This window comes from Lacerta agilis, chromosome 2 (genome assembly GCF_009819535.1).
Source record: "Lacerta agilis isolate rLacAgi1 chromosome 2, rLacAgi1.pri, whole genome shotgun sequence".
Lineage (NCBI taxonomy): Eukaryota > Metazoa > Chordata > Lepidosauria > Squamata > Lacertidae > Lacerta > Lacerta agilis.
In genome coordinates, this window is record NC_046313.1 from 46847386 (window position 1) to 46857221 (window position 9836).

Below are 9836 nucleotides of genomic sequence, written 5' to 3' on the forward strand. Positions count from 1 at the left end.
CTTTGGCCCTCTAGATGTTTTGGCCTACAACTCCCATGATCCCTAGCTAACAGGACCAGTGGTCAGGGATGATGGGAATTGTAGTCTCAAAACATCTGGAGGGCTGAAGGTTGCCTATGCCTGCTCTAGTGTATTCCCATAATATTGTCTACTTGACATACAGAAATCATTTCCTCTGGACAGGAAAGTGAATGTGTTTATCATGTATTACATGACACATCACTCACTACTTGAAGCTCAAGGTTAGCCAGGGGAACTTGTAGCTCAGCTCTCAAATACCTTTTTTCAGTTTGATGTTCAGAGAAAGACAGTGAAGAAAGGAGGAGCTCACTTGCAAAAAGACTAACACCGTCAGCTTCCTGCTTATATGCTTCAGGGAGCAAGGGGTTAAGGTTTACAATTTCAATCAACTCCATTGCTGACTAAGGAAATTATTCCTAGCCTATTGGGACCTTTCCCAGAAAACATGTAATTCAGTTGGGTGAAAAGTCATTGAAAAAGATTCTGAATCTATCTATCTAAGTTTAGAACATTCCAGTTACTTAGGCATTATTGAAAAAACCTGGCATGCAGATCACTTATTCAGACTAGGAGAACTGAGCATTGTTTGAATAGGAGACAAACTGGAAACTTTACCTTCTGGCAATCTGCATGACCTCTTGCAAGCTTCTTCCTGGAATATAAGCAGCATTGTTCAGACTCTCTCTCAACTGCTCAATCTGTCTCTCAAAAAGTATTACATCTTCCCTAGGAAGCAAAATAGTGCAATGGTGCCCAGAGAGACTAATTGGGCTGTAGCGGCAAGACCTTTTGTGTTGCCGACCCTCCAGCATCAAATGCAAGAAATGGACTTCCGCGTCTGTGAGTCTAATGATAAACCAGGTGGTGGAGCTCACAAAAACTCTGCCTTCTCTGTGCCTATACAACATCAATTCTTAAACAAAACAAAACAAAACAAAGCTCTCCAATGCCAGGTGTCACAAGATTATTATGTTGTTTGTCTTTTTGGTATTACTGGCTGCAGGGAACTTGGTTCACACAACTCTCAGATATGTCACATGGTGGCCACTTCAAATCACAGCTTGCCCTGGGCCCCCTTTGTGCAGATGCCACGTACTTCTAGGGTTTTCCATTGATTTCTACGTACTGGGCCAAATTCAAGGTGCTACTATTAACATATAAAGCCCTGAATGACTTGGGACCAGTCTACCAGCAGGATCACCTTAACCAATGCTATTTTTCTAGAAAAAAGAGGTGTCCGAACTCACCATGAATGCCTCCCTTGTTCTCTTATAATGGCAGTGGTGCTCACCTGAGAGGTGCCAGAACTGAGTTCCAGTGAGTTCTGGCTGAAAAAACTGCCTCCATCTGTGGAACTGGCAATGTTACATGTGCCATGTAATGCCCATTTCACACTTGTAAGGAGACATAGGAGCTCTGCCAGAAGAAAAGTATGGCAACCCTTGGTATCAACCAATTCGCTCCTTGATTTCAGTTCACAAGAGACTAGAAATTCTCCTCAGGTATAAGGAAAAAGTATAGGAAAATACTACAGGAAGGAAATTATTTAACCTAGTAAAGTATGTTTTTGTGGAGGGGTTTGTTGTTGTTGGTTGTTGTTTTTTGTAGCTTTCTTCCCGTGAAAAAAGAGAGGTAACTGCACATATTACTCAGGCATCTGGGTGAATGTGTGATATTTACATATCACATCAAGCTTATAAAGTAAAGTAGTAAGTTTATGGAATTCTTAAATTAGGGATTGTGATCATCATGGTTCAAAGTATGCAGTTTCACTTGTGAATAAATAACCACTGAGATCAGTCACTGACACTTTCTGTAGAGTCACTTTCATAGCCAGGCAGGTATGACAGAACAATAAACTGCCAACCATGAACTAACAAGTTGAGAAGTTTTTCTCCTCCCATGATGCAAAAACTCCATAGCTAACTAACTACACAGAGCCATAGAAACCTTGGCTTTTTGGAAAATGCTCCTTGTCTATGACAGCTGTGCCTTTCCAGTTGATATCATTGTGAAGTCATGATGCCATCTTGTGGTAGTCCACTCAAGTGACAGGGAGCTCAAACATTTCCCCCACATGCTGCACCCTGGCAATCTGTGGTGTTTGTGTGTGTAATTAAATTAGACACAGAATCTAACCTGCCCTCTGTTCTGTTCACAGACAGAAGCAAAACCACATGGCAGTAATTCCCGTGAGTGTGGCAGCTTGAGAAAGTGCTGAAACACAGAGTAGACATGTGAAGAATTGTGCTATTAGTCAGGGGAAAACAACTGCAACTCCTTCCTTGACAAATGCCCTATAAGAATCTGTCTTGACAGTCTCTCTGCTTCACTTACCTTGCCTGAATTTCTACCAATGCTCTCCAGCTGTATCTACAGCAAAAAGAAAAGAAAAGAAAGAAACATATTTCTAGGATGAGAAGGAGAAACCATTCCCTCTTGTCTTGTCCCACCTCGTTTTGAAAATGTGGCCTCGCACTATATTCCACTATTTCTGGAAGTGGATTTTCCCATTGTGTGGAAGCTCATAAATAATACAGAAATTAACAGTTCGGGAAAGGTCAGGAAAACAAAATAAACTGTTTTCTGGTAGGTGCTTGCTTTTAATTAAAGGAACTGGTGCTGTGCTATTTTTTTATTTTTTATTGGAACTATCTCTATGTTTTTAATAGTTTAAATTCTATCAGTGTTTAATTGCTTTAATTATTTTTTTCTATGCTTTTAGCTGTTCCTATATTTATCCATAAGCCACCTTGAGTCCCTGTTAGGAAAAATAATAATAATAAAATTGTCATGCAACAACTGCCTTCAGCTTTTGTTTCAAGCATCAGCCTTGTAAGAAAAATGAGCAGGAATCAGAAGCTCATTAATATGACCTCCCCATAACAAAATTCCAAGAAATTGAGCCTTAGATAAGGATGCCATCTGGCATGAGCTTCACTAGCTGTTTACACTTACATAGGAGTAAGCTCCATTGAACTTTGCAGGGCTTAACTTTGACTAAATGCACACCGCACTGAGCTGAAAATGAAATGAAGATCTCTGGGAACCTTGGGTGTAAATCCCATTGGCAATCCTGTTACATCTTGCAAACTTGTAAAGGGATTTACAAGGGGCTTGTAAAAAGAGCCTTGCCTTTTACCTTCCTCAACAAAAGCTGTGCATCACATGTATGCTTTCAGTAAAGCAACATTTGCAATGTGATGCTTGGTTTAAAAGGAAAAAAATCCTGACATTTCCCCACTGTCAAGAAAAGGACATTTTTGCCTTCGAAGTTCCCATTAATTGGTTTGCTGCTGATAGCATCAAACTAAGGCTAAACCTTTTTAAAGCTGGAAAATAGGTGCAAGGGGAATGCCAAATTGTTTGGGGGGTCAGTGATGTTTGGGGAGTGGCACTTAATTCTTCCCCATACCATTCCTGAAATTGAAATGGCCTTTCCTCCAAAGCTGCCAACCATCTCCCTATGAACTAAACTGTACTCCTTGTTGCTGCTTTTAGGCTTTGAAACACAGCCGATCACAGATCTCTGACATGCTCATACACAATTCACTTGGGGGGGGGGATTATTTTGCTCCTGGGATAGCAAACCAACCTTTTGCCCAGTGTTGAATGAGGCTGCAATCAGTCAATGTCCCCCTTGAATAAACAGCTAGCTTAACCATGAAGCATTCAGTTATTAGACTGTGTGGCAGGTGCCTCAAGAAAAAGAAAAACAGTAAAGAACATCAATTTATATTCAATCAATGTGAGAAAGGATTTTTTAAAAGCACATCCTTCACTTAATACAACTTAACAGATAAGAACGTCTAAGTTTGTGTGACAAACTGTAGCCGTGTTGGTCTGCCATAGTCAAAACAAAATAAAAAATAAAAAAATCCTTCCAGTAGCACCTTAGAGACCAACTAAGTTTGTTCTTGGTATGAGCTTTCGTGTGCATGCACACTTCTTCAGATACCAAGTTCGTGTGATTGCTTTTGTTTCATTATACCCACCAAGGTATAAACACGTTTCCTTTCTACTATAAGGTTGCATCCTGAACCAAATGATATTTCAAGAGACTTATCAAAGGCAGCCTTGCATGCATCACATTACAGATAACATTGCATTACCATATCCAAACACCCTCGAGCTCATCTGCCCACACAACTCGATATAGCTAACATTGAGGCAGGAAGCACATTGTGATGCTGCCAGCTGAACAAAACTGAAGATCGAATGCTGAGCAAGGCTCCTTTGTGGAACACTTTGTCTTGTGTTTAAGGTTAATCACAGACAGTAGTGTGACTAACATGAGCACGACTTTGCAATCATTGCCTGGGCAATATGATGCAGCAGCTGTAACTCACTCTTTCAAGATACAGAAGCACTTCCTGAGGAAGGAAAGGCAGGTAGCGGAGATTAAAAATCAAGTGGATGCGTCATAGGATGGAAAAGAAGTACCATGACCATATCCTTTTCCAGCTTACCTTTCAATGGGGATGGATGGATGGATCTGTCCATTTTGCTTTCTCTCCATTTCTCATTTTTACAATCTTAAGTATAGTTTGTCACATTTCCACATCATTTTGTAATTTTTCTCCTAATATATGCATTTTTGTACACATTGGTTGGTTGGAGAACGTCAGCACCAAATCCAGGGAAGTGCAAATTTGAAAAGATACCTGTATTTTGTTTCCCAAAATAAGAATTAGGTAGGCTTGCTTTAAAATGTAAATCAAACTGAATTCCTCCCCCCGTCCTCAAGTGTCGCAATGCAAAATGGTGGTCAGGAAACACGTTGGCAAAATAATATATTTGCAAGTTGGTGGATATAATGCAAAAAGAGAAATGGCAGCACAACCTTAACATTTCTTCTAATGGGTAATATTATGTAGGGCAGTGTTTTTCAACCTTTTTTGGGCAAAGGCACACTTGTTTCATGAAAAAAATCACGAGGCACACCACCATTAGAAAATGTTAAAAAATTTAACTCTGTGCCTATATTGACTATATATAAAGTAATTTCCCACGGCACACCAGGCAACATCTCGCGGCACACTAGTGTGCCGCGGAACAGTGGTTGAAAAACACTGATGTAGGGACACACACACACGAGAATCCTTGAGCACATTTAAGAACAAGGTGATATTCTTTACCAAGAAACAAGTATTATCTGCTCCACTGCAACCTACATAGTCAAAACAACCACACAGGATAACACAACAAATTTCCCTTTTTACTCAACTTTTTTACTCGACGATTCTAGGAGCCTCGGATTGTCCTACCTGGTTACCTGAGCCTTTGCTAAAATGAAGATGAAGGTGTAGAAGAAGGTGCAACTTCCTATTTAAAGGGCTGGTGCTGTTAAAGACACAGGAGCGGATGTAGCAATCATATATCTGTCAAGATATTAGCAGGTTGACCCATCACACAGAGCCCCCCCCCCCAGACGTCCTTTATATAGTGATTTCATGATGATTTGTTCTAATGGTGGTATCACGACAGTTAGATGCAAGCGCCTGCAATTGGTTCAGGGCAGACATATTTATTGGCTTCCATTCACTAAGGAATATAAAGACCAAAGACAATTGTGTGGTACACGGATGTTGTCCCCATGCCACCAGCTCTCTAGTGCTGTGTGCATCACAATCCCAGCAAAGGATGATATTTCATTTTCTCTACTTCCTTACACAATTCATACAGCAAACACTCAGCATGTTTTAAGTAATATTTTATCCAGTTTTGTTTTTTTAAGAATCCCATTTTTAAAGTTGTTTAAAACATTCACACTCAATATTGCCCCTGAAACCCTCTATCTGACAGCTGGGAAAGTGGGGGTAGGGAAAAAAGAGACAAAACTTTTTAAAGTTTCCAAGGATTTAAATCTACCCGGCTGCTTCCTAAACACAAGTAACAGCTGCTGTACAATCTGCTACCACTTGTAGAGCTCATGATCTTGTCTAAGGTACTGCACTCTTGCAATAAGCCAGCCTATAAATCTCAGTGAATGATGGAGGATTTAGGGTTTCACAGTAAGGAGAAAAGGAAGCTTCTATGGCAGCCAAGGGAGGGTGAAGAATAGGGGGAAACTGAGCAGCAGTAGAGCATGGGTCTTGGGAAAACTCAAAGTAGAAAAGGCAACAAATGCTGTTGATCCAATTTCTGTTGCAGAGCTATTACCAACTCCTGTTTCCTAAGAATGACAATTCTTCAGCTCCTTCCCTCAAGGCAGGCAGTTTGTGCCTTTAATAAGAACATGAGAAAGCCCCAACTGCCCCTCATCCTGTTCTCATCGTAGTCAGCCAGATGCCTGCGGGAAACTTGCAAGCGGGACCCATGCAAAGACCCTCTCCCCTCTTGTGACTTCCAGCAACTGGTATTCAGAAGTATCAGGGATTTGCCCTCTCCTCGCGAGGAGAGCCGGGGGGGGGGGGGGGAAGGTCCTACTCGTGAGGAGAGCCCGGGCGGGAGTACTCCTCGCGGGGAGAGAGGGGAAGGTGATCCTGCTAGTGGGGAGGATCAGGGTAGGGAACCTCCTCGAGAGGAGGTTTGCTCAGGTACAGGGAGCCCCAGCCACTGCTGTCATCTGACTCCTCTCAAAGCCCATCGCCAGAGCTCTCTCCCGCGGAAGAGGAGGAGGAGCCGAAGGTCAGGGATGCTGGGCAGAGACCCAGCAACGCCAGCCAGAGGAGGTGATCAGAGGGGGAGTTGCAACTTCCGGCACCAGCACAGCATCGGGGGGGGGGGGGTCAGGGGACACAGAAGATGTCGTTTCAGGGTGCTGAGGCTTTGGTGCTGGGCGGGAAACAGGAGAGGGGCACTTCTGGATTCTGCAAGTGACTGAGCGGTCATGTTTTTAGCTAGCTCTGCACTGTAAATGGTTATGCACAATAAAGTAATCTTTAGTGTAAGAGGACTCTGTCGTTACTCATGAATACCTCTGTGGAGGTAGAGCTAGTCGTTGTTGATAGCCTGCAAAGGAATGGGCCTATAGCACATCCCTCAAGCCGAAGAATGCTGTGAACTGTATTTTGAGGTTGCTAGGAATTGCAGCTGTGTGTGGGATAAACAGTTCCTAGGATTTGTTGAGGGTGGTACTTTAAATGAATGGTGAATATGCAGCCTATGTTGTATGCTTCTAACTACATCAGGAGGGTGACTATTTTCAGGTGTAAACAAATTTAAAAAATTCCTTCCAGTAGCACCTTAGACCAACTAAGTTTGTTACTGGTATGAGCTTTCGTGTGCATGCACACTTCTTCAGATAGGATCTTCTTCATATCTGAAGAAGTGTGCATGCACATGAAAGCTCATACCAATAACAAACTTAGTTGGTTTCCAAGGTGCTACTGGAAGGAATTTTTTTATTTTTTATTTTGTTTTGACTATGGCAGACCAACACAGCTACCTACCTGTAACTATTTTCTGGTGTGGAAGCATGGAAGGATAAGATACAGTACTGTGCTGATCTTAAGGCCAAAATTAGATTTAATTGGCATAGCTGTCAACTTTTCCCTTTTCTTGCGAGGAATCCTATTTGGAATAAGGGAATTTCCCTTTAAAAAATGTTAAAGTTGACAGCTATGTTAATTGGTAAACTGTTTTGTGCATTGGCCTGTGTAACAACATAGGCTTGCATTGTGAAAGTAACATTGGAAGCATTGGAACGTAGTGTATATATGAATTAATTGTGTGGGTGCAATTAATTCATATATATATATATATATATATATATATATATATATATATATATATATATAGCAGCCACATGGAAGATGGCTGAGCAGCTTCAGGACTCTAGAGAGGGGTGATTCAACTCTTCCTCTCAGTATCATAGATACAAACGCCCACCTCTCTGAAGCTGTTATATGCATTTCAAAGGAAGCCTCTCTTCCTGTGAGTCAGTTAATGGATAGGCAGGTGTGGTTTGGGGAAATGGCCTCACAGGCAAAACTGGACCCCTTGGTGGGCTGAGATTGGCCCGTGGGCTGGAGCATCCCCACAAATGCTGACAGACTCGTAGATATATTTTTGTTTGGGGGACAATGGCAGGGAAAGAGAAAAAGGTAAAATACCCCCTTCTCATCCCATCAGTCCAGCAGTTACTGTTTTGGTAACATACAATTGCCACCATTAGTTTGGGAACAACAAAATGGGGGTCTATTCGGGGGTGGAAAAATGTCATGTTTTACATTCCTTGTGTGACACAAGTGCTGCTGTGAAGATGTCACCTGAGCAGGCATAATCTCAGTGAATCAAAAATAGTGAACAGCTTGCAATCATGTTCTTCTGTGACAATGCTAAGGTTAATATTCATATATTCAGTCTCAGGATAATTCCCTTTTTTACTGATGGAAATTAGCACCTTGAGGTGAATGTATTTTATCACTTGTGCTATTCTCCCTTGGGGAATAAATCATGTTCAGATTGTGGCAGAAATATACAGAAATGGTCCTATCTATGTGTGTTTGCAAAGAAATAAATCCCAATGAAGGCTAAACAATAACTGTTTTTATGAAGTTTAATATGCCCTAAGATTGCTGCTTAGAACAAAGTCCTCACTGTCACTTGCTCTACATTTTATCCCAAAAATCACTTCCTTCAACAGTCACTCTGTTAGTGCTATAGATTGCGTTTTTGTGACATACTCTTGCCCTCTGGTGGTCAGTATAAGGTAATATTATTGATGCATCAGATCATATTATTGATACATCAGGTGTATTACTTTGATAATATCCATATTCTGCCCGTCCTCCAGGATATTTGGGTGGCATATATCTCTTCTCCTCCTCACATCCACCAGAAAATCAAATCCTCCCTCAGCAAAGAAGCTCTCTGGGTAACAGCCAGTCACTCTTAGCCAACCTACCACACAAGGTTGTTGAAAGAATAAAATGGGGAAGTGGCTGCACTACTTGGAGGAAAGGTGGCATATATATTATTATTGATTCCTGTTATTTGTTAAATTTCCATCCCACCATTCCTTCCAAAAGGAGCCCAGGGGTGTAAAGAACAAGTGATATAACAATTTTTAAAATGTGTTTAAAAGATCTTTAAAACAATTCCAATAGAGGTGCAGACTGGGAAAGATCTCGGCTTCAAAGGCCTGTTGGAAGAGGAAAGTATTCTGTAGGCACCAAAAAGACAACAGAGATGGCACCTGTCCAATATTTAAGGGGAGGGAATTCCAATGTGTAGGTGCCACAACACTAAACACCCAGTTTCTTTATTGTGTGGAATGGATCTCCTGATAACATGGTATCTGTAGGAGGCCCTCACATGCAGAGCACTGTGATCAACTAGCTATATGAAGCCTGAGGCGATCTTTCCGTTATCCTGATCCCAAACTGTAGAGGGTTTCACACATGAAAACCTGCACCTTGGACTTAGCCTGTTAGGTAATTGGTGGCCAATGCAATTCTTTGAACAGCAGGGTAACACATAAATGCAATAAATAAATAACATGAAATATACAGACAAGGGGTTTTTTTTTGGTCTTGTTTTTGATTGATTTCATTAGTGCATGAGAAAAGGAAATAGCTGTCAAAAGATAAACTGGAATGTCTTTTTTAGAAAGTAAAGGAACTCCTCCAGTATTCAGATAGACACGTCAGATTGCTAAAGCCTTCTGGTGTTTGTAATGCCAAGATTCACCATGTACTCTTAATTTAAGACTGATCACTCTCCCTGGAGAATCATCACCCTTTGCCCTCCCCCACACACCAGTGTCACTCCATTAGTGTTCTCTAGCATGTCCCCATACCTTGCTCCTTTTTCTTTTAGTATCTACCCCTGACCAAGCTCTGATGCTCTTTTCCTGCACTGATGCTTTC